The sequence below is a fragment of the Chiloscyllium punctatum genome, chromosome 16 (assembly GCF_047496795.1).
Source record: "Chiloscyllium punctatum isolate Juve2018m chromosome 16, sChiPun1.3, whole genome shotgun sequence".
NCBI lineage: Eukaryota > Metazoa > Chordata > Chondrichthyes > Orectolobiformes > Hemiscylliidae > Chiloscyllium > Chiloscyllium punctatum.
In genome coordinates, this window is record NC_092754.1 from 90,714,358 (window position 1) to 90,740,354 (window position 25,997).

Here is a 25,997-nt window from a genome sequence, read left to right on the forward strand (position 1 = left end):
ACACTCTCAGAGGAACCTCTGGACCTGTGCTTTCATGGTGTCGCTAGTATTAAGGTGCGCCCCGAGACCTAAGCCACGTTGGAACTGAAACGGAGGAATCGACAGAGAGGTTACAGAGTGACATCGCATCCATTTGGTTTTCTTGAAATCACTGAGGAGCAGGAAAATGTAAACGGCGAAGTCGAGTGGGGAAGTCAGGCAGTTGCAGCTCTGGAGAAACTCCTTCTTTGTGACTCACTCAGCAACCAGACACGTGAAGGTGACTCAGAGGCGTGAGAGCTCTTCACATCGAGAACAAAAAGCAATCAAGGGCAGTTAGCACCTCTTCCGGAGTGGGGGTGGGGTGAGGTAATTACCTTTTGACTTTGTTAAATGTTGAGAAACTGCCTTTTAGATTGAGGTGAACAGAAAATGCATTTCTAATAAGCACCATGGAATTGAGCAAAATTTATTGAGTCGCTTCTCGTCGATTCCCACACAGGTTTCCAACTCAGTTGCTATCCATGTGGCTGATGTCCAGGAGTGAACATCTCTGCAGCAAATTGCACGGTTAGGGTAAAAGGCAAGGAAAGTGGCATCTAGAACTGGCTCCGAGGTCAGAGCATCCTCACAATGCGATCTGTCGTTCTCGAATAGGAATGCGACCTCCGGTTTTAGGGTGGAGTACATTGTTTGGGACTCTTTTTCTGCAAAACAGACACAGTGACTGAAATTACGCTGCACGGTATGATGTGGAACAGGGCTTTGTGCATTTTCCCTGTAGTCCGGTGTGCTTCATGTTCCGCGTAAACGTGAAACTTGCCCTGTTTCAAGCAATGGGTGAAATCATTTAGCAAAGCAAGAATCGAAATTGCAGTAATGTCAAGCAGCTCGTGGTTATTTGACCAAATCATAACCGAACATATATTCTCACAGATACATTTGGAGCTGAAAGGAGTCTGAGAAGATAGACTCAGCTTACCATTGATTTTTGTCTGGATTGATGGGCTCTCATTATCTGCTGCGAAATTGATATTGTAGACGGGCACATCCCAGCAGCTGTGCGAGTCGGAGAGGGATCATGGAACCATTTTCATGTGACTTGGCATCTGTTGTTATGCAGGAGAGCACAGTTGGAAACGCAAGAAAATGGTGCGCGCGGCCGGCTGGTAGTGTGGCCGAGCGGTCTAAGGCGCTGGATCCAGGTTCCAGTCTCGAAAGGGGCGTGGGTTCGAATCCCACCACTGCCATTTCTGCAGATCAACTCCAACGCTGCAGCTTTTTTGTTAAAATGCTGTTTCTGTCCCCACTGTATTGATGTTGAAAACAAAAGTAAAATGGCTTTGCTTCCCGGGGAATTAACTGTGGTGTGGGATAGTGCCGAATATTTCAAAGTGTCTCTGTCTGTCATGATCGTGTTCGCCTCCCGCGCAGAAAATCGCAAGCAGCTGTGCTGTTCCAGGCAAGTTGAGCTTGTACTGGAACCGAATGGAGACCGGTATTTCATCGCTGTTGTGAAACAAAGTCCTGGGGTGACTCGACTCGTCGTTATTTGGTTTTTCGGCCAATGGGAAAATCGTTCCAACGAATTTCGATGTGATATGTTGTTGAATTTCTCCCATTTCCTTCGTTTCCGTCCTGGAGACATCGGAAGGGAAAGGTAATCTAATCGAGACTGTGATTGGTGAAATTCACTTTTTATGGCCCATTCTTATTAGGTTCTTTCTTTCTCTCTTTTCAGTATTGTCTGGGAAGTGGTGGTTCCCTAAGGCTGCAGAATGTGTGAAAGAGTAGTTTGGAATTGTCCTGTTGTTAGTTGTGAGATTACTTTATAAATCATGCCCTCGGACTGTCTCACATTTAGCATTCATGCACCTCTGTGTCTGAAAATGCATTAGGTATGCCAGCTTTGTTTGTGTTCCGTGTTAAATGCTTTCTGTTTTGCGATTCGCTCAATACTTTACGAGTTAACAGCGTTTCTGAGGAAACTTCCAGCTGCAAAAGTCCTTAACTGAGGATCTGGGAAAATTTCACAGAGTATGGTCAGTCGGAGCAAAAGTAAGGAAGTCGTTCCTTTCTGCAGTGTTTCGCAATACTACCTTTCCCGTGAGCATCGAACACAGTAAAGGATTGTGCCACAGACTGCGACGGCAAGCTCCGCTAAAAAGTAATCCTTTAAAGCAGGTGTAAGCAACACAACGTTTTTGGGGGACACCGCGTGGAAACAGATACTTCGGTGTATCTCGTCCATGCTCAGCACATAGCCAAATATAAACAAGTCCGGTTCCCCAGTATTTGGCCCCAAACCCTCTCAACCCATCCTATCCAGAAACTCATGCAATTTTCTGAGCCTCCTCCGCTTCCTCTGGGAGCTCATTCCATACACGCACAACCTTCTGTGTGGGAAATGTGCCTCAGGTCCTTTGTCAATTTCAGCCCACTCACCTTAAACCTATGCTCTCGAGTTTTCAACTCACCCCAACTTGGGTAAAACACGTAAATACTCAGTTTCCAACCCTTCCATTAGATCATGTCGCAGTCGTTACGCTGCAGGGAAAGTCGTCCCAGCCTAGTCGACCTCGCCCTACGGTCCAAACATTGACCACATCCTTGTCTATATTTTATCATCAATTTCACGTGTCTTTTTTTTATGTTTTGAAGATGTCAATTACGCTGGACAACAACGAGCTATTGGAAACAGAAAGGTGAAACGAAGAATGGCTTCAACTTTCAGTGCTGGATGCCCCTGAGCTGCCGGATGGGCGGCTGCGGCTTGTTTCTGTAGTGTAGTGGTCATCACGTTCGCCTCACACGCGAAAGGTCCCCAGTTCGAAACTGGGCAGAAACTGCGTTGTTCTTCATCGGCAGCCTTTTACATGGACAAGAACGGTTCTTTCTTGCTTGCTTTCCCATCTGCAAACCTGCCTTCGAAGTTGCTTGAACAAATCTGCTCGCGTAGTGAAATGTAATGCAATTCCATTTAATGACTGTGCAAAGAATTGTAAAGTTTTTATCCAAACTGGTTCTGATCATATGCAATTCTGTTTGAGAGTGTAGTTACCCCCTTCTGATTCTTCTACGAAAAGCAGTACCGCATTTGCATTCCTTGCGCAGGCGGCTCGGTTCAAAGACAGGGAAGAAGCTGATGCGCTGGTGTCACAGTGCACCACGGATTCCTGAGCTTGTCTGTCTGTTAAATGTACCCCAAAGGCGTCTCTGAAAGGCCTCGTTTGGAAGCTGTCTGTCGTTATTCAACGTACGAGAATTGGCACCAGAGGTCCTGAATCATGTTTTGGAGCAGTTCGCACTTGAGTGGCTCTTTCAATCAGCAACAGCAATGAAAGAAATTACACTCTCAGAGGAACCTCTGGACCTGTGCTTTCATGGTGTCGCTAGTATTAAGGTGCGCCCCGAGACCTAAGCCACGTTGGAACTGAAACGGAGGAATCGACAGAGAGGTTACAGAATGACATCGCATCCATTTGGTTTTCTTGAAATCACTGAGGAGCAGGAAAATGTAAACGGCGAAGTCGAGTGGGGAAGTCAGGCAGTTGCAGCTCTGGAGAAACTCCTTCTTTGTGACTCACTCAGCAACCAGACACGTGAAGGTGACTCAGAGGCGTGAGAGCTCTTCACATCGAGAACAAAAAGCAATCAAGGGCAGTTAGCACCTCTTCCGGAGTGGGGGTGGGGTGAGGTAATTACCTTTTGACTTTGTTACTATGTTGAGAAACTGCCTTTTAGATTGAGGTGAACAGAAAATGCATTTCTAATAAGCACCATGGAATTGAGCAAAATTTATTGAGTCGCTTCTCGTCGATTCCCACACAGGTTTCCAACTCAGTTGCTATCCACGTGGCTGATGTCCAGGAGTGAACATCTCTGCAGCAAATTGCACGGTGAGGGTAAAAGGCAAGGAAAGTGGCATCTAGAACTGGCTCCGAGGTCAGAGCATCCTCACAATGCGATCTGTCGTTCTCGAATAGGAATGCGACCTCCGGTTTTAGGGTGGAGTACATTGTTTGGGACTCTTTTTCTGCAAAACAGACACAGTGACTGAAATTACGCTGCACGGTATGATGTGGAACACGGCTTTGTGCATTTTCCCTGTAGTCCGGTGTGCTTCATGTTCCGCGTAAACGTGAAACTTGCCCTGTTTCAAGCAATGGGTGAAATCATTTAGCAAAGCAAGAATCGAAATTGCAGTAATGTCAAGCAGCTCGTGGTTATTTGACCAAATCATAACCGAACATATATTCTCACAGATACATTTGGAGCTGAAAGGAGTCTGAGAAGATAGACTCAGCTTACCATTGATTTTTGTCTGGATTGATGGGCTCTCATTATCTGCTGCGAAATTGATATTGTAGACGGGCACATCCCAGCAGCTGTGCGAGTCGGAGAGGGATCATGGAACCATTTTCATGTGACTTGGCATCTGTTGTTATGCAGGAGAGCACAGTTGGAAACGCAAGAAAATGGTGCGCGCGGCCGGCTGGTAGTGTGGCCGAGCGGTCTAAGGCGCTGGATCCAGGTTCCAGTCTCGAAAGGGGCGTGGGTTCGAATCCCACCACTGCCATTTCTGCAGATCAACTCCAACGCTGCAGCTTTTTTGTTAAAATGCTGTTTCTGTCCCCACTGTATTGATGTTGAAAACAAAAGTAAAATGGCTTTGCTTCCCGGGGAATTAACTGTGGTGTGGGATAGTGCCGAATATTTCAAAGTGTCTCTGTCTGTCATGATCGTGTTCGCCTCCCGCGCAGAAAATCGCAAGCAGCTGTGCTGTTCCAGGCAAGTTGAGCTTGTACTGGAACCGAATGGAGACCGGTATTTCATCGCTGTTGTGAAACAAAGTCCTGGGGTGACTCGACTCGTCGTTATTTGGTTTTTCGGCCAATGGGAAAATCGTTCCAACGAATTTCGATGTGATATGTTGTTGAATTTCTCCCATTTCCTTCGTTTCCGTCCTGGAGACATCGGAAGGGAAAGGTAATCTAATCGAGACTGTGATTGGTGAAATTCACTTTTTATGGCCCATTCTTATTAGGTTCTTTCTTTCTCTCTTTTCAGTATTGTCTGGGAAGTGGTGGTTCCCTAAGGCTGCAGTATGTGTGAAAGAGTAGTTTGGAATTGTCCTGTTGTTAGTTGTGAGATTACTTTATAAATCATGCCCTCGGACTGTCTCACATTTAGCATTCATGCATCTCGGTGTCTGAAAATGCATTAGGTATGCCAGCTTTGTTTGTGTTCCGTGTTAAATGCTTTCTGTTTTGCGATTCGCTCAATACTTTACGAGTTAACAGCGTTTCTGAGGAAACTTCCAGCTGCAAAAGTCCTTAACTGAGGATCTGGGAAAATTTCACAGAGTATGGTCAGTCGGAGCAAAAGTAAGGAAGTCGTTCCTTTCTGCAGTGTTTCGCAATACTACCTTTCCCGTGAGCATCGAACACAGTAAAGGATTGTGCCACAGACTGCGACGGCAAGCTCCGCTAAAAAGTAATCCTTTAAAGCAGGTGTAAGCAACACAACGTTTTTGGGGGACACCGCGTGGAAACAGATACTTCGGTGTATCTCGTCCATGCTCAGCACATAGCCAAATATAAACAAGTCCGGTTCCCCAGTATTTGGCCCCAAACCCTCTCAACCCATCCTATCCAGAAACTCATGCAATTTTCTGAGCCTCCTCCGCTTCCTCTGGGAGCTCATTCCATACACGCACAACCTTCTGTGTGGGAAATGTGCCTCAGGTCCTTTGTCAATTTCAGCCCACTCACCTTAAACCTATGCTCTCGAGTTTTCAACTCACCCCAACTTGGGTAAAACACGTAAATACTCAGTTTCCAACCCTTCCATTAGATCATGTCGCAGTCGTTACGCTGCAGGGAAAGTCGTCCCAGCCTAGTCGACCTCGCCCTACGGTCCAAACATTGACCACATCCTTGTCTATATTTTATCATCAATTTCACGTGTCTTTTTTTTATGTTTTGAAGATGTCAATTACGCTGGACAACAACGAGCTATTGGAAACAGAAAGGTGAAACGAAGAATGGCTTCAACTTTCAGTGCTGGATGCCCCTGAGCTGCCGGATGGGCGGCTGCGGCTTGTTTCTGTAGTGTAGTGGTCATCACGTTCGCCTCACACGCGAAAGGTCCCCAGTTCGAAACTGGGCAGAAACTGCGTTGTTCTTCATCGGCAGCCTTTTACATGGACAAGAACGGTTCTTTCTTGCTTGCTTTCCCATCTGCAAACCTGCCTTCGAAGTTGCTTGAACAAATCTGCTCGCGTAGTGAAATGTAATGCAATTCCATTTAATGACTGTGCAAAGAATTGTAAAGTTTTTATCCAAACTGGTTCTGATCATATGCAATTCTGTTTGAGAGTGTAGTTACCCCCTTCTGATTCTTCTACGAAAAGCAGTACCGCATTTGCATTCCTTGCGCAGGCGGCTCGGTTCAAAGACAGGGAAGAAGCTGATGCGCTGGTGTCACAGTGCACCACGGATTCCTGAGCTTGTCTGTCTGTTAAATGTACCCCAAAGGCGTCTCTGAAAGGCCTCGTTTGGAAGCTGTCTGTCGTTATTCAACGTACGAGAATTGGCACCAGAGGTCCTGAATCATGTTTTGGAGCAGTTCGCACTTGAGTGGCTCTTTCAATCAGCAACAGCAATGAAAGAAATTACACTCTCAGAGGAACCTCTGGACCTGTGCTTTCATGGTGTCGCTAGTATTAAGGTGCGCCCCGAGACCTAAGCCACGTTGGAACTGAAACGGAGGAATCGACAGAGAGGTTACAGAATGACATCGCATCCATTTGGTTTTCTTGAAATCACTGAGGAGCAGGAAAATGTAAACGGCGAAGTCGAGTGGGGAAGTCAGGCAGTTGCAGCTCTGGAGAAACTCCTTCTTTGTGACTCACTCAGCAACCAGACACGTGAAGGTGACTCAGAGGCGTGAGAGCTCTTCACATCGAGAACAAAAAGCAATCAAGGGCAGTTAGCACCTCTTCCGGAGTGGGGGTGGGGTGAGGTAATTACCTTTTGACTTTGTTACTATGTTGAGAAACTGCCTTTTAGATTGAGGTGAACAGAAAATGCATTTCTAATAAGCACCATGGAATTGAGCAAAATTTATTGAGTCGCTTCTCGTCGATTCCCACACAGGTTTCCAACTCAGTTGCTATCCACGTGGCTGATGTCCAGGAGTGAACATCTCTGCAGCAAATTGCACGGTGAGGGTAAAAGGCAAGGAAAGTGGCATCTAGAACTGGCTCCGAGGTCAGAGCGTCCTCACAATGCGATCTGTCGTTCTCGAATAGGAATGCGACCTCCGGTTTTAGGGTGGAGTACATTGTTTGGGACTCTTTTTCTGCAAAACAGACACAGTGACTGAAATTACGCTGCACGGTATGATGTGGAACACGGCTTTGTGCATTTTCCCTGTAGTCCGGTGTGCTTCATGTTCCGCGTAAACGTGAAACTTGCCCTGTTTCAAGCAATGGGTGAAATCATTTAGCAAAGCAAGAATCGAAATTGCAGTAATGTCAAGCAGCTCGTGGTTATTTGACCAAATCATAACCGAACATATATTCTCACAGATACATTTGGAGCTGAAAGGAGTCTGAGAAGATAGACTCAGCTTACCATTGATTTTTGTCTGGATTGATGGGCTCTCATTATCTGCTGCGAAATTGATATTGTAGACGGGCACATCCCAGCAGCTGTGCGAGTCGGAGAGGGATCATGGAACCATTTTCATGTGACTTGGCATCTGTTGTTATGCAGGAGAGCACAGTTGGAAACGCAAGAAAATGGTGCGCGCGGCCGGCTGGTAGTGTGGCCGAGCGGTCGAAGGCGCTGGATCCAGGTTCCAGTCTCGAAAGGGGCGTGGGTTCGAATCCCACCACTGCCATTTCTGCAGATCAACTCCAACGCTGCAGCTTTTTTGTTAAAATGCTGTTTCTGTCCCCACTGTATTGATGTTGAAAACAAAAGTAAAATGGCTTTGCTTCCCGGGGAATTAACTGTGGTGTGGGATAGTGCCGAATATTTCAAAGTGTCTCTGTCTGTCATGATCGTGTTCGCCTCCCGCGCAGAAAATCGCAAGCAGCTGTGCTGTTCCAGGCAAGTTGAGCTTGTACTGGAACCGAATGGAGACCGGTATTTCATCGCTGTTGTGAAACAAAGTCCTGGGGTGACTCGACTCGTCGTTATTTGGTTTTTCGGCCAATGGGAAAATCGTTCCAACGAATTTCGATGTGATATGTTGTTGAATTTCTCCCATTTCCTTCGTTTCCGTCCTGGAGACATCGGAAGGGAAAGGTAATCTAATCGAGACTGTGATTGGTGAAATTCACTTTTTATGGCCCATTCTTATTAGGTTCTTTCTTTCTCTCTTTTCAGTATTGTCTGGGAAGTGGTGGTTCCCTAAGGCTGCAGTATGTGTGAAAGAGTAGTTTGGAATTGTCCTGTTGTTAGTTGTGAGATTACTTTATAAATCATGCCCTCGGACTGTCTCACATTTAGCATTCATGCATCTCTGTGTCTGAAAATGCATTAGGTATGCCAGCTTTGTTTGTGTTCCGTGTTAAATGCTTTCTGTTTTGCGATTCGCTCAATACTTTACGAGTTAACAGCGTTTCTGAGGAAACTTCCAGCTGCAAAAGTCCTTAACTGAGGATCTGGGAAAATTTCACAGAGTATGGTCAGTCGGAGCAAAAGTAAGGAAGTCGTTCCTTTCTGCAGTGTTTCGCAATACTACCTTTCCCGTGAGCATCGAACACAGTAAAGGATTGTGCCACAGACTGCGACGGCAAGCTCCGCTAAAAAGTAATCCTTTAAAGCAGGTGTAAGCAACACAACGTTTTTGGGGGACACCGCGTGGAAACAGATACTTCGGTGTATCTCGTCCATGCTCAGCACATAGCCAAATATAAACAAGTCCGGTTCCCCAGTATTTGGCCCCAAACCCTCTCAACCCATCCTATCCAGAAACTCATGCAATTTTCTGAGCCTCCTCCGCTTCCTCTGGGAGCTCATTCCATACACGCACAACCTTCTGTGTGGGAAATGTGCCTCAGGTCCTTTGTCAATTTCAGCCCACTCACCTTAAACCTATGCTCTCGAGTTTTCAACTCACCCCAACTTGGGTAAAACACGTAAATACTCAGTTTCCAACCCTTCCATTATATCATGTCGCAGTCGTTACGCTGCAGGGAAAGTCGTCCCAGCCTAGTCGACCTCGCCCTACGGTCCAAACATTGACCACATCCTTGTCTATATTTTATCATCAATTTCACGTGTCTTTTTTTTATGTTTTGAAGATGTCAATTACGCTGGACAACAACGAGCTATTGGAAACAGAAAGGTGAAACGAAGAATGGCTTCAACTTTCAGTGCTGGATGCCCCTGAGCTGCCGGATGGGCGGCTGCGGCTTGTTTCTGTAGTGTAGTGGTCATCACGTTCGCCTCACACGCGAAAGGTCCCCAGTTCGAAACTGGGCAGAAACTGCTTTGTTCTTCATCGGCAGCCTTTCACATGGACAAGAACGGTGCTTTCTTGCTTGCTTTCCCATCTGCAAACCTGCCTTCGAAGTTGCTTGAACAAATCTGCTCGCGTAGTGAAATGTAATGCAATTCCATTTAATGACTGTGCAAAGAATTGTAAAGTTTTTATCCAAACTGGTTCTGATCATATGCAATTCTGTTTGAGAGTGTAGTTACCCCCTTCTGATTCTTCTACGAAAAGCAGTACCGCATTTGCATTCCTTGCGCAGGCGGCTCGGTTCAAAGACAGGGAAGAAGCTGATGCGCTGGTGTCACAGTGCACCACGGATTCCTGAACTTGTCTGTCTGTTAAATGTACCCCAAAGGCGTCTCTGAAAGGCCTCGTTTGGAAGCTGTCTGTCGTTATTCAACGTACGAGAATTGGCACCAGAGGTCCTGAATCATGTTTTGGAGCAGTTCGCACTTGAGTGGCTCTTTCAATCAGCAACAGCAATGAAAGAAATTACACTCTCAGAGGAACCTCTGGACCTGTGCTTTCATGGTGTCGCTAGTATTAAGGTGCGCCCCGAGACCTAAGCCACGTTGGAACTGAAACGGAGGAATCGACAGAGAGGTTACAGAATGACATCGCATCCATTTGGTTTTCTTGAAATCACTGAGGAGCAGGAAAATGTAAACGGCGAAGTCGAGTGGGGAAGTCAGGCAGTTGCAGCTCTGGAGAAACTCCTTCTTTGTGACTCACTCAGCAACCAGACACGTGAAGGTGACTCAGAGGCGTGAGAGCTCTTCACATCGAGAACAAAAAGCAATCAAGGGCAGTTAGCACCGCTTCCGGAGTGGGGGTGGGGTGAGGTAATTACCTTTTGACTTTGTTACTATGTTGAGAAACTGCCTTTTAGATTGAGGTGAACAGAAAATGCATTTCTAATAAGCACCATGGAATTGAGCAAAATTTATTGAGTCGCTTCTCGTCGATTCCCACACAGGTTTCCAACTCAGTTGCTATCCATGTGGCTGATGTCCAGGAGTGAACATCTCTGCAGCAAATTGCACGGTTAGGGTAAAAGGCAAGGAAAGTGGCATCTAGAACTGGCTCCGAGGTCAGAGCGTCCTCACAATGCGATCTGTCGTTCTCGAATAGGAATGCGACCTCCGGTTTTAGGGTGGAGTACATTGTTTGGGACTCTTTTTCTGCAAAACAGACACAGTGACTGAAATTACGCTGCACGGTATGATGTGGAACACGGCTTTGTGCATTTTCCCTGTAGTCCGGTGTGCTTCATGTTCCGCGTAAACGTGAAACTTGCCCTGTTTCAAGCAATGGGTGAAATCATTTAGCAAAGCAAGAATCGAAATTGCAGTAATGTCAAGCAGCTCGTGGTTATTTGACCAAATCATAACCGAACATATATTCTCACAGATACATTTGGAGCTGAAAGGAGTCTGAGAAGATAGACTCAGCTTACCATTGATTTTTGTCTGGATTGATGGGCTCTCATTATCTGCTGCGAAATTGATATTGTAGACGGGCACATCCCAGCAGCTGTGCGAGTCGGAGAGGGATCATGGAACCATTTTCATGTGACTTGGCATCTGTTGTTATGCAGGAGAGCACAGTTGGAAACGCAAGAAAATGGTGCGCGCGGCCAGCTGGTAGTGTGGCCGAGCGGTCTAAGGCGCTGGATCCAGGTTCCAGTCTCGAAAGGGGCGTGGGTTCGAATCCCACCACTGCCATTTCTGCAGATCAACTCCAACGCTGCAGCTTTTTTGTTAAAATGCTGTTTCTGTCCCCACTGTATTGATGTTGAAAACAAAAGTAAAATGGCTTTGCTTCCCGGGGAATTAACTGTGGTGTGGGATAGTGCCGAATATTTCAAAGTGTCTCTGTCTGTCATGATCGTGTTCGCCTCCCGCGCAGAAAATCGCAAGCAGCTGTGCTGTTCCAGGCAAGTTGAGCTTGAACTGGAACCGAATGGAGACCGGTATTTCATCGCTGTTGTGAAACAAAGTCCTGGGGTGACTCGACTCGTCGTTATTTGGTTTTTCGGCCAATGGGAAAATCGTTCCAACGAATTTCGATGTGATATGTTGTTGAATTTCTCCCATTTCCTTCGTTTCCGTCCTGGAGACATCGGAAGGGAAAGGTAATCTAATCGAGACTGTGATTGGTGAAATTCACTTTTTATGGCCCATTCTTATTAGGTTCTTTCTTTCTCTCTTTTCAGTATTGTCTGGGAAGTGGTGGTTCCCTAAGGCTGCAGAATGTGTGAAAGAGTAGTTTGGAATTGTCCTGTTGTTAGTTGTGAGATTACTTTATAAATCATGCCCTCGGACTGTCTCACATTTAGCATTCATGCATCTCTGTGTCTGAAAATGCATTAGGTATGCCAGCTTTGTTTGTGTTCCGTGTTAAATGCTTTCTGTTTTGCGATTCGCTCAATACTTTACGAGTTAACAGCGTTTCTGAGGAAACTTCCAGCTGCAAAAGTCCTTAACTGAGGATCTGGGAAAATTTCACAGAGTATGGTCAGTCGGAGCAAAAGTAAGGAAGTCGTTCCTTTCTGCAGTGTTTCGCAATACTACCTTTCCCGTGAGCATCGAACACAGTAAAGGATTGTGCCACAGACTGCGACGGCAAGCTCCGCTAAAAAGTAATCCTTTAAAGCAGGTGTAAGCAACACAACGTTTTTGGGGGACACCGCGTGGAAACAGATACTTCGGTGTATCTCGTCCATGCTCAGCACATAGCCAAATATAAACAAGTCCGGTTCCCCAGTATTTGGCCCCAAACCCTCTCAACCCATCCTATCCAGAAACTCATGCAATTTTCTGAGCCTCCTCCGCTTCCTCTGGGAGCTCATTCCATACACGCACAACCTTCTGTGTGGGAAATGTGCCTCAGGTCCTTTGTCAATTTCAGCCCACTCACCTTAAACCTATGCTCTCGAGTTTTCAACTCACCCCAACTTGGGTAAAACACGTAAATACTCAGTTTCCAACCCTTCCATTAGATCATGTCGCAGTCGTTACGCTGCAGGGAAAGTCGTCCCAGCCTAGTCGACCTCGCCCTACGGTCCAAACATTGACCACATCCTTGTCTATATTTTATCATCAATTTCACGTGTCTTTTTTTTATGTTTTGAAGATGTCAATTACGCTGGACAACAACGAGCTATTGGAAACAGAAAGGTGAAACGAAGAATGGCTTCAACTTTCAGTGCTGGATGCCCCTGAGCTGCCGGATGGGCGGCTGCGGCTTGTTTCTGTAGTGTAGTGGTCATCACGTTCGCCTCACACGCGAAAGGTCCCCAGTTCGAAACTGGGCAGAAACTGCTTTGTTCTTCATCGGCAGCCTTTTACATGGACAAGAACGGTTCTTTCTTGCTTGCTTTCCCATCTGCAAACCTGCCTTCGAAGTTGCTTGAACAAATCTGCTCGCGTAGTGAAATGTAATGCAATTCCATTTAATGACTGTGCAAAGAATTGTAAAGTTTTTATCCAAACTGGTTCTGATCATATGCAATTCTGTTTGAGAGTGTAGTTACCCCCTTCTGATTCTTCTACGAAAAGCAGTACCGCATTTGCATTCCTTGCGCAGGCGGCTCGGTTCAAAGACAGGGAAGAAGCTGATGCGCTGGTGTCACAGTGCACAACGGATTCCTGAACTTGTCTGTCTGTTAAATGTACCCCAAAGGCGTCTCTGAAAGGCCTCGTTTGGAAGCTGTCTGTCGTTATTCAACGTACGAGAATTGGCACCAGAGGTCCTGAATCATGTTTTGGAGCAGTTCGCACTTGAGTGGCTCTTTCAATCAGCAACAGCAATGAAAGAAATTACACTCTCAGAGGAACCTCTGGACCTGTGCTTTCATGGTGTCGCTAGTATTAAGGTGCGCCCCGAGACCTAAGCCACGTTGGAACTGAAACGGAGGAATCGACAGAGAGGTTACAGAATGACATCGCATCCATTTGGTTTTCTTGAAATCACTGAGGAGCAGGAAAATGTAAACGGCGAAGTCGAGTGGGGAAGTCAGGCAGTTGCAGCTCTGGAGAAACTCCTTCTTTGTGACTCACTCAGCAACCAGACACGTGAAGGTGACTCAGAGGCGTGAGAGCTCTTCACATCGAGAACAAAAAGCAATCAAGGGCAGTTAGCACCTCTTCCGGAGTGGGGGTGGGGTGAGGTAATTACCTTTTGACTTTGTTACTATGTTGAGAAACTGCCTTTTAGATTGAGGTGAACAGAAAATGCATTTCTAATAAGCACCATGGAATTGAGCAAAATTTATTGAGTCGCTTCTCGTCGATTCCCACACAGGTTTCCAACTCAGTTGCTATTCATGTGGCTGATGTCCAGGAGTGAACATCTCTGCAGCAAATTGCACGGTTAGGGTAAAAGGCAAGGAAAGTGGCATCTAGAACTGGCTCCGAGGTCAGAGCATCCTCACAATGCGATCTGTCGTTCTCGAATAGGAATGCGACCTCCGGTTTTAGGGTGGAGTACATTGTTTGGGACTCTTTTTCTGCAAAACAGACACAGTGACTGAAATTACGCTGCACGGTATGATGTGGAACACGGCTTTGTGCATTTTCCCTGTAGTCCGGTGTGCTTCATGTTCCGCGTAAACGTGAAACTTGCCCTGTTTCAAGCAATGGGTGAAATCATTTAGCAAAGCAAGAATCGAAATTGCAGTAATGTCAAGCAGCTCGTGGTTATTTGACCAAATCATAACCGAACATATATTCTCACAGATACATTTGGAGCTGAAAGGAGTCTGAAAAGATAGACTCAGCTTACCATTGATTTTTGTCTGGATTGATGGGCTCTCATTATCTGCTGCGAAATTGATATTGTAGACGGGCACATCCCAGCAGCTGTGCGAGTCGGAGAGGGATCATGGAACCATTTTCATGTGACTTGGCATCTGTTGTTATGCAGGAGAGCACAGTTGGAAACGCAAGAAAATGGTGCGCGCGGCCGGCTGGTAGTGTGGCCGAGCTGTCTAAGGCGCTGGATCCAGGTTCCAGTCTTCAAAGGGGCGTGGGTTCGAATCCCACCACTGCCATTTCTTCAGATCAACTCCAACGCTGCAGCTTTTTTGTTAAAATGCTGTTTCTGTCCCCACTGTATTGATGTTGAAAACAAAAGTAAAATGGCTTTGCTTCCCGGGGAATTAACTGTGGTGTGGGATAGTGCCGAATATTTCAAAGTGTCTCTGTCTGTCATGATCGTGTTCGCCTCCCGCGCAGAAAATCGCAAGCAGCTGTGCTGTTCCAGGCAAGTTGAGCTTGTACTGGAACCGAATGGAGACCGGTATTTCATCGCTGTTGTGAAACAAAGTCCTGGGGTGACTCGACTCGTCGTTATTTGGTTTTTCGGCCAATGGGAAAATCGTTCCAACGAATTTCGATGTGATATGTTGTTGAATTTCTCCCATTTCCTTCGTTTCCGTCCTGGAGACATCGGAAGGGAAAGGTAATCTAATCGAGACTGTGATTGGTGAAATTCACTTTTTATGGCCCATTCTTATTAGGTTCTTTCTTTCTCTCTTTTCAGTATTGTCTGGGAAGTGGTGGTTCCCTAAGGCTGCAGTATGTGTGAAAGAGTAGTTTGGAATTGTCCTGTTGTTAGTTGTGAGATTACTTTATAAATCATGCCCTCGGACTGTCTCACATTTAGCATTCATGCATCTCTGTGTCTGAAAATGCATTAGGTATGCCAGCTTTGTTTGTGTTCCGTGTTAAATGCTTTCTGTTTTGCGATTCGCTCAATACTTTACGAGTTAACAGCGTTTCTGAGGAAACTTCCAGCTGCAAAAGTCCTTAACTGAGGATCTGGGAAAATTTCACAGAGTATGGTCAGTCGGAGCAAAAGTAAGGAAGTCGTTCCTTTCTGCAGTGTTTCGCAATACTACCTTTCCCGTGAGCATCGAACACAGTAAAGGATTGTGCCACAGACTGCGACGGCAAGCTCCGCTAAAAAGTAATCCTTTAAAGCAGGTGTAAGCAACACAACGTTATTGGGGGACACCGCGTGGAAACAGATACTTCGGTGTATCTCGTCCATGCTCAGCACATAGCCAAATATAAACAAGTCCGGTTCCCCAGTATTTGGCCCCAAACCCTCTCAACCCATCCTATCCAGAAACTCATGCAATTTTCTGAGCCTCCTCCGCTTCCTCTGGGAGCTCATTCCATACACGCACAACCTTCTGTGTGGGAAATGTGCCTCAGGTCCTTTGTCAATTTCAGCCCACTCACCTTAAACCTATGCTCTCGAGTTTTCAACTCACCCCAACTTGGGTAAAACACGTAAATACTCAGTTTCCAACCCTTCCATTAGATCATGTCGCAGTCGTTACGCTGCAGGGAAAGTCGTCCCAGCCTAGTCGACCTCGCCCTACGGTCCAAACATTGACCACATCCTTGTCTATATTTTATCATCAATTTCACGTGTCTTTTTTTTATGTTTTGAAGATGTCAATTACGCTGGACAACAACGAGCTATTGGAAACAGAAAGGTGAAACGAAGAATGGCTTCAACTTTCAGTGCTGGATGCGCCTGAGCTGCCGGATGGGCGGCTGCGGCTTGTTTCTGTAGTGTAGTGGTCATCACGTTCGCCTCACACGCGAAAGGTCCCCAGTTCGAAACTGGGCAGAAACTGCGTTGTTCTTCCTCGGCAGCCTTTTACATGGACAAGAACGGTTCTTTCTTGCTTGCTTTCCCATCTGCAAACCTGCCTTCGAAGTTGCTTGAACAAATCTGCTCGCGTAGTGAAATGTAATGCAATTCCATTTAATGACTGTGCAAAGAATTGTAAAGTTTTTATCCAAACTGGTTCTGATCATATGCAATTCTGTTTGAGAGTGTAGTTACCCCCTTCTGATTCTTCTACGAAAAGCAGTACCGCATTTGCATTCCTAGCGCAGGCGGCTCGGTTCAAAGACAGGGAAGAAGCTGATGCGCTGGTGTCACAGTGCACCACGGATTCCTGAACTTGTCTGTCTGTTAAATGTACCCCAAAGGCGTCTCTGAAAGGCCTCGTTTGGAAGCTGTCTGTCGTTATTCAACGTACGAGAATTGGCACCAGAGGTCCTGAATCATGTTTTGGAGCAGTTCGCACTTGAGTGGCTCTTTCAATCAGCAACAGCAATGAAAGAAATTACACTCTCAGAGGAACCTCTGGACCTGTGCTTTCATGGTGTCGCTAGTATTAAGGTGCGCCCCGAGACCTAAGCCACGTTGGAACTGAAACGGAGGAATCGACAGAGAGGTTACAGAATGACTTCGCATACATTTGGTTTTCTTGAAATCACTGAGGAGCAGGAAAATGTAAACGGCGAAGTCGAGTGGGGAAGTCAGGCAGTTGCAGCTCTGGAGAAACTCCTTCTTTGTGACTCACTCAGCAACCAGACACGTGAAGGTGACTCAGAGGCGTGAGAGCTCTTCACATCGAGAACAAAAAGCAATCAAGGGCAGTTAGCACCTCTTCCGGAGTGGGGGTGGGGTGAGGTAATTACCTTTTGACTTTGTTACTATGTTGAGAAACTGCCTTTTAGATTGAGGTGAACAGAAAATGCATTTCTAATAAGCACCATGGAATTGAGCAAAATTTATTGAGTCGCTTCTCGTCGATTCCCACACAGGTTTCCAACTCAGTTGCTATCCACGTGGCTGATGTCCAGGAGTGAACATCTCTGCAGCAAATTGCACGGTTAGGGTAAAAGGCAAGGAAAGTGGCATCTCGAACTGGCTCCGAGGTCAGAGCGTCCTCACAATGCGATCTGTCGTTCTCGAATAGGAATGCGACCTCCGGTTTTAGGGTGGAGTACATTGTTTGGGACTCTTTTTCTGCAAAACAGACACAGTGACTGAAATTACGCTGCACGGTATGATGTGGAACACGGCTTTGTGCATTTTCCCTGTAGTCCGGTGTGCTTCATGTTCCGCGTAAACGTGAAACTTGCCCTGTTTCAAGCAATGGGTGAAATCATTTAGCAAAGCAAGAATCGAAATTGCAGTAATGTCAAGCAGCTCGTGGTTATTTGACCAAATCATAACCGAACATATATTCTCACAGATACATTTGGAGCTGAAAGGAGTCTGAGAAGATAGACTCAGCTTACCATTGATTTTTGTCTGGATTGATGGGCTCTCATTATCTGCTGCGAAATTGATATTGTAGACGGGCACATCCCAGCAGCTGTGCGAGTCGGAGAGGGATCATGGAACCATTTTCATGTGACTTGGCATCTGTTGTTATGCAGGAGAGCACAGTTGGAAACGCAAGAAAATGGTGCGCGCGACCGGCTGGTAGTGTGGCCGAGCTGTCTAAGGCGCTGGATCCAGGTTCCAGTCTTCAAAGGGGCGTGGGTTCGAATCCCACCACTGCCATTTCTTCAGATCAACTCCAACGCTGCAGCTTTTTTGTTAAAATGCTGTTTCTGTCCCCACTGTATTGATGTTGAAAACAAAAGTAAAATGGCTTTGCTTCCCGGGGAATTAACTGTGGTGTGGGATAGTGCCGAATATTTCAAAGTGTCTCTGTCTGTCATGATCGTGTTCGCCTCCCGCGCAGAAAATCGCAAGCAGCTGTGCTGTTCCAGGCAAGTTGAGCTTGTACTGGAACCGAATGGAGACCGGTATTTCATCGCTGTTGTGAAACAAAGTCCTGGGGTGACTCGACTCGTCGTTATTTGGTTTTTCGGCCAATGGGAAAATCGTTCCAACGAATTTCGATGTGATATGTTGTTGAATTTCTCCCATTTCCTTCGTTTCCGTCCTGGAGACATCGGAAGGGAAAGGTAATCTAATCGAGACTGTGATTGGTGAAATTCACTTTTTATGGCCCATTCTTATTAGCTTCTTTCTTTCTCTCTTTTCAGTATTGTCTGGGAAGTGGTGGTTCCCTAAGGCTGCAGTATGTGTGAAAGAGTAGTTTGGAATTGTCCTGTTGTTAGTTGTGAGATTACTTTATAAATCATGCCCTCGGACTGTCTCACATTTAGCATTCATGCATCTCTGTTTCTGAAAATGCATTAGGTATGCCAGCTTTGTTTGTGTTCCGTGTTAAATGCTTTCTGTTTTGCGATTCGCTCAATACTTTACGAGTTAACAGCGTTTCTGAGGAAACTTCCAGCTGCAAAAGTCCTTAACTGAGGATCTGGGAAAATTTCACAGAGTATGGTCAGTCGGAGCAAAAGTAAGGAAGTCGTTCCTTTCTGCAGTGTTTCGCAATACTACCTTTCCCGTGAGCATCGAACACAGTAAAGGATTGTGCCACAGACTGCGACGGCAAGCTCCGCTAAAAAGTAATCCTTTAAAGCAGGTGTAAGCAACACAACGTTATTGGGGGACACCGCGTGGAAACAGATACTTCGGTGTATCTCGTCCATGCTCAGCACATAGCCAAATATAAACAAGTCCGGTTCCCCAGTATTTGGCCCCAAACCCTCTCAACCCATCCTATCCAGAAACTCATGCAATTTTCTGAGCCTCCTCCGCTTCCTCTGGGAGCTCATTCCATACACGCACAACCTTCTGTGTGGGAAATGTGCCTCAGGTCCTTTGTCAATTTCAGCCCACTCACCTTAAACCTATGCTCTCGAGTTTTCAACTCACCCCAACTTGGGTAAAACACGTAAATACTCAGTTTCCAACCCTTCCATTAGATCATGTCGCAGTCGTTACGCTGCAGGGAAAGTCGTCCCAGCCTAGTCGACCTCGCCCTACGGTCCAAACATTGACCACATCCTTGTCTATATTTTATCATCAATTTCACGTGTCTTTGTTTTATGTTTTGAAGATGTCAATTACGCTGGACAACAACGAGCTATTGGAAACAGAAAGGTGAAACGAAGAATGGCTTCAACTTTCAGTGCTGGATGCGCCTGAGCTGCCGGATGGGCGGCTGCGGCTTGTTTCTGTAGTGTAGTGGTCATCACGTTCGCCTCACACGCGAAAGGTCCCCAGTTCGAAACTGGGCAGAAACTGCGTTGTTCTTCCTCGGCAGCCTTTTACATGGACAAGAACGGTTCTTTCTTGCTTGCTTTCCCATCTGCAAACCTGCCTTCGAAGTTGCTTGAACAAATCTGCTCGCGTAGTGAAATGTAATGCAATTCCATTTAATGACTGTGCAAAGAATTGTAAAGTTTTTATCCAAACTGGTTCTGATCATATGCAATTCTGTTTGAGAGTGTAGTTACCCCCTTCTGATTCTTCTACGAAAAGCAGTACCGCATTTGCATTCCTAGCGCAGGCGGCTCGGTTCAAAGACAGGGAAGAAGCTGATGCGCTGGTGTCACAGTGCACCACGGATTCCTGAACTTGTCTGTCTGTTAAATGTACCCCAAAGGCGTCTCTGAAAGGCCTCGTTTGGAAGCTGTCTGTCGTTATTCAACGTACGAGAATTGGCACCAGAGGTCCTGAATCATGTTTTGGAGCAGTTCGCACTTGAGTGGCTCTTTCAATCAGCAACAGCAATGAAAGAAATTACACTCTCAGAGGAACCTCTGGACCTGTGCTTTCATGGTGTCGCTAGTATTAAGGTGCGCCCCGAGACCTAAGCCACGTTGGAACTGAAACGGAGGAATCGACAGAGAGGTTACAGAATGACTTCGCATACATTTGGTTTTCTTGAAATCACTGAGGAGCAGGAAAATGTAAACGGCGAAGTCGAGTGGGGAAGTCAGGCAGTTGCAGCTCTGGAGAAACTCCTTCTTTGTGACTCACTCAGCAACCAGACACGTGAAGGTGACTCAGAGACGTGAGAGCTCTTCACATCGAGAACAAAAAGCAATCAAGGGCAGTTAGCACCTCTTCCGGAGTGGGGGTGGGGTGAGGTAATTACCTTTTGACTTTGTTACTATGTTGAGAAACTGCCTTTTAGATTGAGGTGAACAGAAAATGCATTTCTAATAAGCACCATGGAATTGAGCAAAATTTATTGAGTCGCTTCTCGTCGATTCCCACACAGGTTTCCAACTCAGTTGCTATCCACGTGGCTGATGTCCAGGAGTGAACATCTCTGCAGCAAATTGCACGGTTAGGGTAAAAGGCAAGGAAAGTGGCATCTAGAACTGGCTCCGAGGTCAGAGCGTCCTCACAATGCGATCTGTCGTTCTCGAATAGGAATGCGTCCTCCGGTTTTAGGGTGGAGTACATTGTTTGGGACTCTTTTTCTGCAAAACAGACACAGTGACTGAAATTACGCTGCACGGTATGATGTGGAACACGGCTTTGTGCATTTTCCCTGTAGTCCGGTGTGCTTCATGTTCCGCGTAAACGTGAAACTTGCCCTGTTTCAAGCAATGGGTGAAATCATTTAGCAAAGCAAGAATCGAAATTGCAGTAATGTCAAGCAGCTCGTGGTTATTTGACCAAATCATAACCGAACATATATTCTCACAGATACATTTGGAGCTGAAAGGAGTCTGAGAAGATAGACTCAGCTTACCATTGATTTTTGTCTGGATTGATGGGCTCTCATTATCTGCTGCGAAATTGATATTGTAGACGGGCACATCCCAGCAGCTGTACGAGTCGGAGAGGGATCATGGAACCATTTTCATGTGACTTGGCATCTGCTGTTATGCAGGAGAGCACAGTTGGAAACGCAAGAAAATGGTGCGCGCGGACGGCTGGTAGTGTGGCCGAGCGGTCGAAGGCGCTGGATCCAGGTTCCAGTCTCGAAAGGGGCGTGGGTTCGAATCCCACCACTGCCATTTCTGCAGATCAACTCCAACGCTGCAGCTTTTTTGTTAAAATGCTGTTTCTGTCCCCACTGTATTGATGTTGAAAACAAAAGTAAAATGGCTTTGCTTCCCGGGGAATTAACTGTGGTGTGGGATAGTGCCGAATATTTCAAAGTGTCTCTGTCTGTCATGATCGTGTTCGCCTCCCGCGCAGAAAATCGCAAGCAGCTGTGCTGTTCCAGGCAAGTTGAGCTTGTACTGGAACCGAATGGAGACCGGTATTTCATCGCTGTTGTGAAACAAAGTCCTGGGGTGACTCGACTCGTCGTTATTTGGTTTTTCGGCCAATGGGAAAATCGTTCCAACGAATTTCGATGTGATATGTTGTTGAATTTCTCCCATTTCCTTCGTTTCCGTCCTGGAGACATCGGAAGGGAAAGGTAATCTAATCGAGACTGTGATTGGTGAAATTCACTTTTTATGGCCCATTCTTATTAGGTTCTTTCTTTCTCTCTTTTCAGTATTGTCTGGGAAGTGGTGGTTCCCTAAGGCTGCAGTATGTGTGAAAGAGTAGTTTGGAATTGTCCTGTTGTTAGTTGTGAGATTACTTTATAAATCATGCCCTCGGACTGTCTCACATTTAGCATTCATGCACCTCTGTGTCTGAAAATGCATTAGGTATGCCAGCTTTGTTTGTGTTCCGTGTTAAATGCTTTCTGTTTTGCGATTCGCTCAATACTTTACGAGTTAACAGCGTTTCTGAGGAAACTTCCAGCTGCAAAAGTCCTTAACTGAGGATCTGGGAAAATTTCACAGAGTATGGTCAGTCGGAGCAAAAGTAAGGAAGTCGTTCCTTTCTGCAGTGTTTCGCAATACTACCTTTCCCGTGAGCATCGAACACAGTAAAGGATTGTGCCACAGACTGCGACGGCAAGCTCCGCTAAAAAGTAATCCTTTAAAGCAGGTGTAAGCAACACAACGTTTTTGGGGGACACCGCGTGGAAACAGATACTTCGGTGTATCTCGTCCATGCTCAGCACATAGCCAAATATAAACAAGTCCGGTTCCCCAGTATTTGGCCCCAAACCCTCTCAACCCATCCTATCCAGAAACTCATGCAATTTTCTGAGCCTCCTCCGCTTCCTCTGGGAGCTCATTCCATACACGCACAACCTTCTGTGTGGGAAATGTGCCTCAGGTCCTTTGTCAATTTCAGCCCACTCACCTTAAACCTATGCTCTCGAGTTTTCAACTCACCTCAACTTGGGTAAAACACGTAAATACTCAGTTTCCAACCCTTCCATTAGATCATGTCGCAGTCGTTACGCTGCAGGGAAAGTCGTCCCAGCCTAGTCGACCTCGCCCTACGGTCCAAACATTGACCACATTCTTGTCTAAATTTTATCATCAATTTCACGTGTCTTTGTTTTATGTTTTGAAGATGTCAATTACGCTGGACAACAACGAGCTATTGGAAACAGAAAGGTGAAACGAAGAATGGCTTCAACTTTCAGTGCTGGATGCCCCTGAGCTGCCGGATGGGCGGCTGCGGCTTGTTTCTGTAGTGTAGTGGTCATCACGTTCGCCTCACACGCGAAAGGTCCCCAGTTCGAAACTGGGCAGAAACTGCTTTGTTCTTCATCGGCAGCCTTTTACATGGACAAGAACGGTGCTTTCTTGCTTGCTTTCCCATCTGCAAACCTGCCTTCGAAGTTGCTTGAACAAATCTGCTCGCGTAGTGAAATGTAATGCAATTCCATTTAATGACTGTGCAAAGAATTGTAAAGTTTTTATCCAAACTGGTTCTGATCATATGCAATTCTGTTTGAGAGTGTAGTTACCCCCTTCTGATTCTTCTACGAAAAGCAGTACCGCATTTGCATTCCTTGCGCAGGCGGCTCGGTTCAAAGACAGGGAAGAAGCTGATGCGCTGGTGTCACAGTGCACCACGGATTCCTGAACTTGTCTGTCTGTTAAATGTACCCCAAAGGCGTCTCTGAAAGGCCTCGTTTGGAAGCTGTCTGTCGTTATTCAACGTACGAGAATTGGCACCAGAGGTCCTGAATCATGTTTTGGAGCAGTTCGCACTTGAGTGGCTCTTTCAATCAGCAACAGCAATGAAAGAAATTACACTCTCAGAGGAACCTCTGGACCTGTGCTTTCATGGTGTCGCTAGTATTAAGGTGCGCCCCGAGACCTAAGCCACGTTGGAACTGAAACGGAGGAATCGACAGAGAGGTTACAGAATGACATCGCATCCATTTGGTTTTCTTGAAATCACTGAGGAGCAGGAAAATGTAAACGGCGAAGTCGAGTGGGGAAGTCAGGCAGTTGCAGCTCTGGAGAAACTCCTTCTTTGTGACTCACTCAGCAACCAGACACGTGAAGGTGACTCAGAGGCGTGAGAGCTCTTCACATCGAGAACAAAAAGCAATCAAGGGCAGTTAGCACCTCTTCCGGAGTGGGGGTGGGGTGAGGTAATTACCTTTTGACTTTGTTACTATGTTGAGAAACTGCCTTTTAGATTGAGGTGAACAGAAAATGCATTTCTAATAAGCACCATGGAATTGAGCAAAATTTATTGAGTCGCTTCTCGTCGATTCCCACACAGGTTTCCAACTCAGTTGCTATCCATGTGGCTGATGTCCAGGAGTGAACATCTCTGCAGCAAATTGCACGGTTAGGGTAAAAGGCAAGGAAAGTGGCATCTAGAACTGGCTCCGAGGTCAGAGCATCCTCACAATGCGATCTGTCGTTCTCGAATAGGAATGCGACCTCCGGTTTTAGGGTGGAGTACATTGTTTGGGACTCTTTTTCTGCAAAACAGACACAGTGACTGAAATTACGCTGCACGGTATGATGTGGAACACGGCTTTGTGCATTTTCCCTGTAGTCCGGTGTGCTTCATGTTCCGCGTAAACGTGAAACTTGCCCTGTTTCAAGCAATGGGTGAAATCATTTAGCAAAGCAAGAATCGAAATTGCAGTAATGTCAAGCAGCTCGTGGTTATTTGACCAAATCATAACCGAACATATATTCTCACAGATACATTTGGAGCTGAAAGGAGTCTGAGAAGATAGACTCAGCTTACCATTGATTTTTGTCTGGATTGATGGGCTCTCATTATCTGCTGCGAAATTGATATTGTAGACGGGCACATCCCAGCAGCTGTGCGAGTCGGAGAGGGATCATGGAACCATTTTCATGTGACTTGGCATCTGTTGTTATGCAGGAGAGCACAGTTGGAAACGCAAGAAAATGGTGCGCGCGGCCGGCTGGTAGTGTGGCCGAGCGGTCTAAGGCGCTGGATCCAGGTTCTAGTCTCGAAAGGGGCGTGGGTTCGAATCCCACCACTGCCATTTCTGCAGATCAACTCCAACGCTGCAGCTTTTTTGTTAAAATGCTGTTTCTGTCCCCACTGTATTGATGTTGAAAACAAAAGTAAAATGGCTTTGCTTCCCGGGGAATTAACTGTGGTGTGGGATAGTGCCGAATATTTCAAAGTGTCTCTGTCTGTCATGATCGTGTTCGCCTCCCGCGCAGAAAATCGCAAGCAGCTGTGCTGTTCCAGGCAAGTTGAGCTTGTACTGGAACCGAATGGAGACCGGTATTTCATCGCTGTTGTGAAACAAAGTCCTGGGGTGACTCGACTCGTCGTTATTTGGTTTTTCGGCCAATGGGAAAATCGTTCCAACGAATTTCGATGTGATATGTTGTTGAATTTCTCCCATTTCCTTCGTTTCCGTCCTGGAGACATCGGAAGGGAAAGGTAATCTAATCGAGACTGTGATTGGTGAAATTCACTTTTTATGGCCCATTCTTATTAGGTTCTTTCTTTCTCTCTTTTCAGTATTGTCTGGGAAGTGGTGGTTCCCTAAGGCTGCAGTATGTGTGAAAGAGTAGTTTGGAATTGTCCTGTTGTTAGTTGTGAGATTACTTTATAAATCATGCCCTCGGACTGTCTCACATTTAGCATTCATGCACCTCTGTGTCTGAAAATGCATTAGGTATGCCAGCTTTGTTTGTGTTCCGTGTTAAATGCTTTCTGTTTTGCGATTCGCTCAATACTTTACGAGTTAACAGCGTTTCTGAGGAAACTTCCAGCTGCAAAAGTCCTTAACTGAGGATCTGGGAAAATTTCACAGAGTATGGTCAGTCGGAGCAAAAGTAAGGAAGTCGTTCCTTTCTGCAGTGTTTCGCAATACTACCTTTCCCGTGAGCATCGAACACAGTAAAGGATTGTGCCACAGACTGCGACGGCAAGCTCCGCTAAAAAGTAATCCTTTAAAGCAGGTGTAAGCAACACAACGTTTTTGGGGGACACCGCGTGGAAACAGATACTTCGGTGTATCTCGTCCATGCTCAGCACATAGCCAAATATAAACAAGTCCGGTTCCCCAGTATTTGGCCCCAAACCCTCTCAACCCATCCTATCCAGAAACTCATGCAATTTTCTGAGCCTCCTCCGCTTCCTCTGGGAGCTCATTCCATACACGCACAACCTTCTGTGTGGGAAATGTGCCTCAGGTCCTTTGTCAATTTCAGCCCACTCACCTTAAACCTATGCTCTCGAGTTTTCAACTCACCTCAACTTGGGTAAAACACGTAAATACTCAGTTTCCAACCCTTCCATTAGATCATGTCGCAGTCGTTACGCTGCAGGGAAAGTCGTCCCAGCCTAGTCGACCTCGCCCTACGGTCCAAACATTGACCACATCCTTGTCTAAATTTTATCATCAATTTCACGTGTGTTTTTTTTATGTTTTGAAGATGTCAATTACGCTGGACAACAACGAGCTATTGGAAACAGAAAGGTGAAACGAA

At 46.2% G+C, this 25,997-nt stretch overlaps 13 non-coding genes across 13 annotated transcripts; all 13 read left to right on the plus strand.

The window, feature by feature from the left end:
* The first annotated feature begins 1,147 nt into the window (after nt 1-1,147).
* On the plus strand, nt 1,148-1,229 carry trnal-cag (transfer RNA leucine (anticodon CAG)). Its single transcript has one exon. It is a non-coding gene; the product is annotated as a tRNA-Leu (tRNA).
* A 1,525-nt stretch (nt 1,230-2,754) lies between these two features.
* On the plus strand, nt 2,755-2,827 carry trnav-cac (transfer RNA valine (anticodon CAC)). The gene has a single exon. It is a non-coding gene; the product is annotated as a tRNA-Val (tRNA).
* A 1,649-nt stretch (nt 2,828-4,476) lies between these two features.
* Nucleotides 4,477-4,558, plus strand: trnal-cag (transfer RNA leucine (anticodon CAG)). Its single transcript has one exon. It is a non-coding gene; the product is annotated as a tRNA-Leu (tRNA).
* Nucleotides 4,559-6,083: 1,525 nt separating this feature from the next.
* On the plus strand, nt 6,084-6,156 carry trnav-cac (transfer RNA valine (anticodon CAC)). The gene has a single exon. It is a non-coding gene; the product is annotated as a tRNA-Val (tRNA).
* Nucleotides 6,157-7,805: 1,649 nt separating this feature from the next.
* trnal-cag (transfer RNA leucine (anticodon CAG)) lies at nt 7,806-7,887 on the plus strand. Its single transcript has one exon. It is a non-coding gene; the product is annotated as a tRNA-Leu (tRNA).
* A 1,525-nt stretch (nt 7,888-9,412) lies between these two features.
* Nucleotides 9,413-9,485, plus strand: trnav-cac (transfer RNA valine (anticodon CAC)). Its single transcript has one exon. It is a non-coding gene; the product is annotated as a tRNA-Val (tRNA).
* A 1,649-nt stretch (nt 9,486-11,134) lies between these two features.
* On the plus strand, nt 11,135-11,216 carry trnal-cag (transfer RNA leucine (anticodon CAG)). Its single transcript has one exon. It is a non-coding gene; the product is annotated as a tRNA-Leu (tRNA).
* Nucleotides 11,217-12,741: 1,525 nt separating this feature from the next.
* trnav-cac (transfer RNA valine (anticodon CAC)) lies at nt 12,742-12,814 on the plus strand. Its single transcript has one exon. It is a non-coding gene; the product is annotated as a tRNA-Val (tRNA).
* A 3,256-nt stretch (nt 12,815-16,070) lies between these two features.
* trnav-cac (transfer RNA valine (anticodon CAC)) lies at nt 16,071-16,143 on the plus strand. Its single transcript has one exon. It is a non-coding gene; the product is annotated as a tRNA-Val (tRNA).
* Nucleotides 16,144-19,399: 3,256 nt separating this feature from the next.
* On the plus strand, nt 19,400-19,472 carry trnav-cac (transfer RNA valine (anticodon CAC)). The gene has a single exon. It is a non-coding gene; the product is annotated as a tRNA-Val (tRNA).
* Nucleotides 19,473-21,121: 1,649 nt separating this feature from the next.
* On the plus strand, nt 21,122-21,203 carry trnal-cag (transfer RNA leucine (anticodon CAG)). Its single transcript has one exon. It is a non-coding gene; the product is annotated as a tRNA-Leu (tRNA).
* A 1,525-nt stretch (nt 21,204-22,728) lies between these two features.
* On the plus strand, nt 22,729-22,801 carry trnav-cac (transfer RNA valine (anticodon CAC)). Its single transcript has one exon. It is a non-coding gene; the product is annotated as a tRNA-Val (tRNA).
* Nucleotides 22,802-24,450: 1,649 nt separating this feature from the next.
* trnal-cag (transfer RNA leucine (anticodon CAG)) lies at nt 24,451-24,532 on the plus strand. Its single transcript has one exon. It is a non-coding gene; the product is annotated as a tRNA-Leu (tRNA).
* Nucleotides 24,533-25,997: the final 1,465 nt, after the last annotated feature.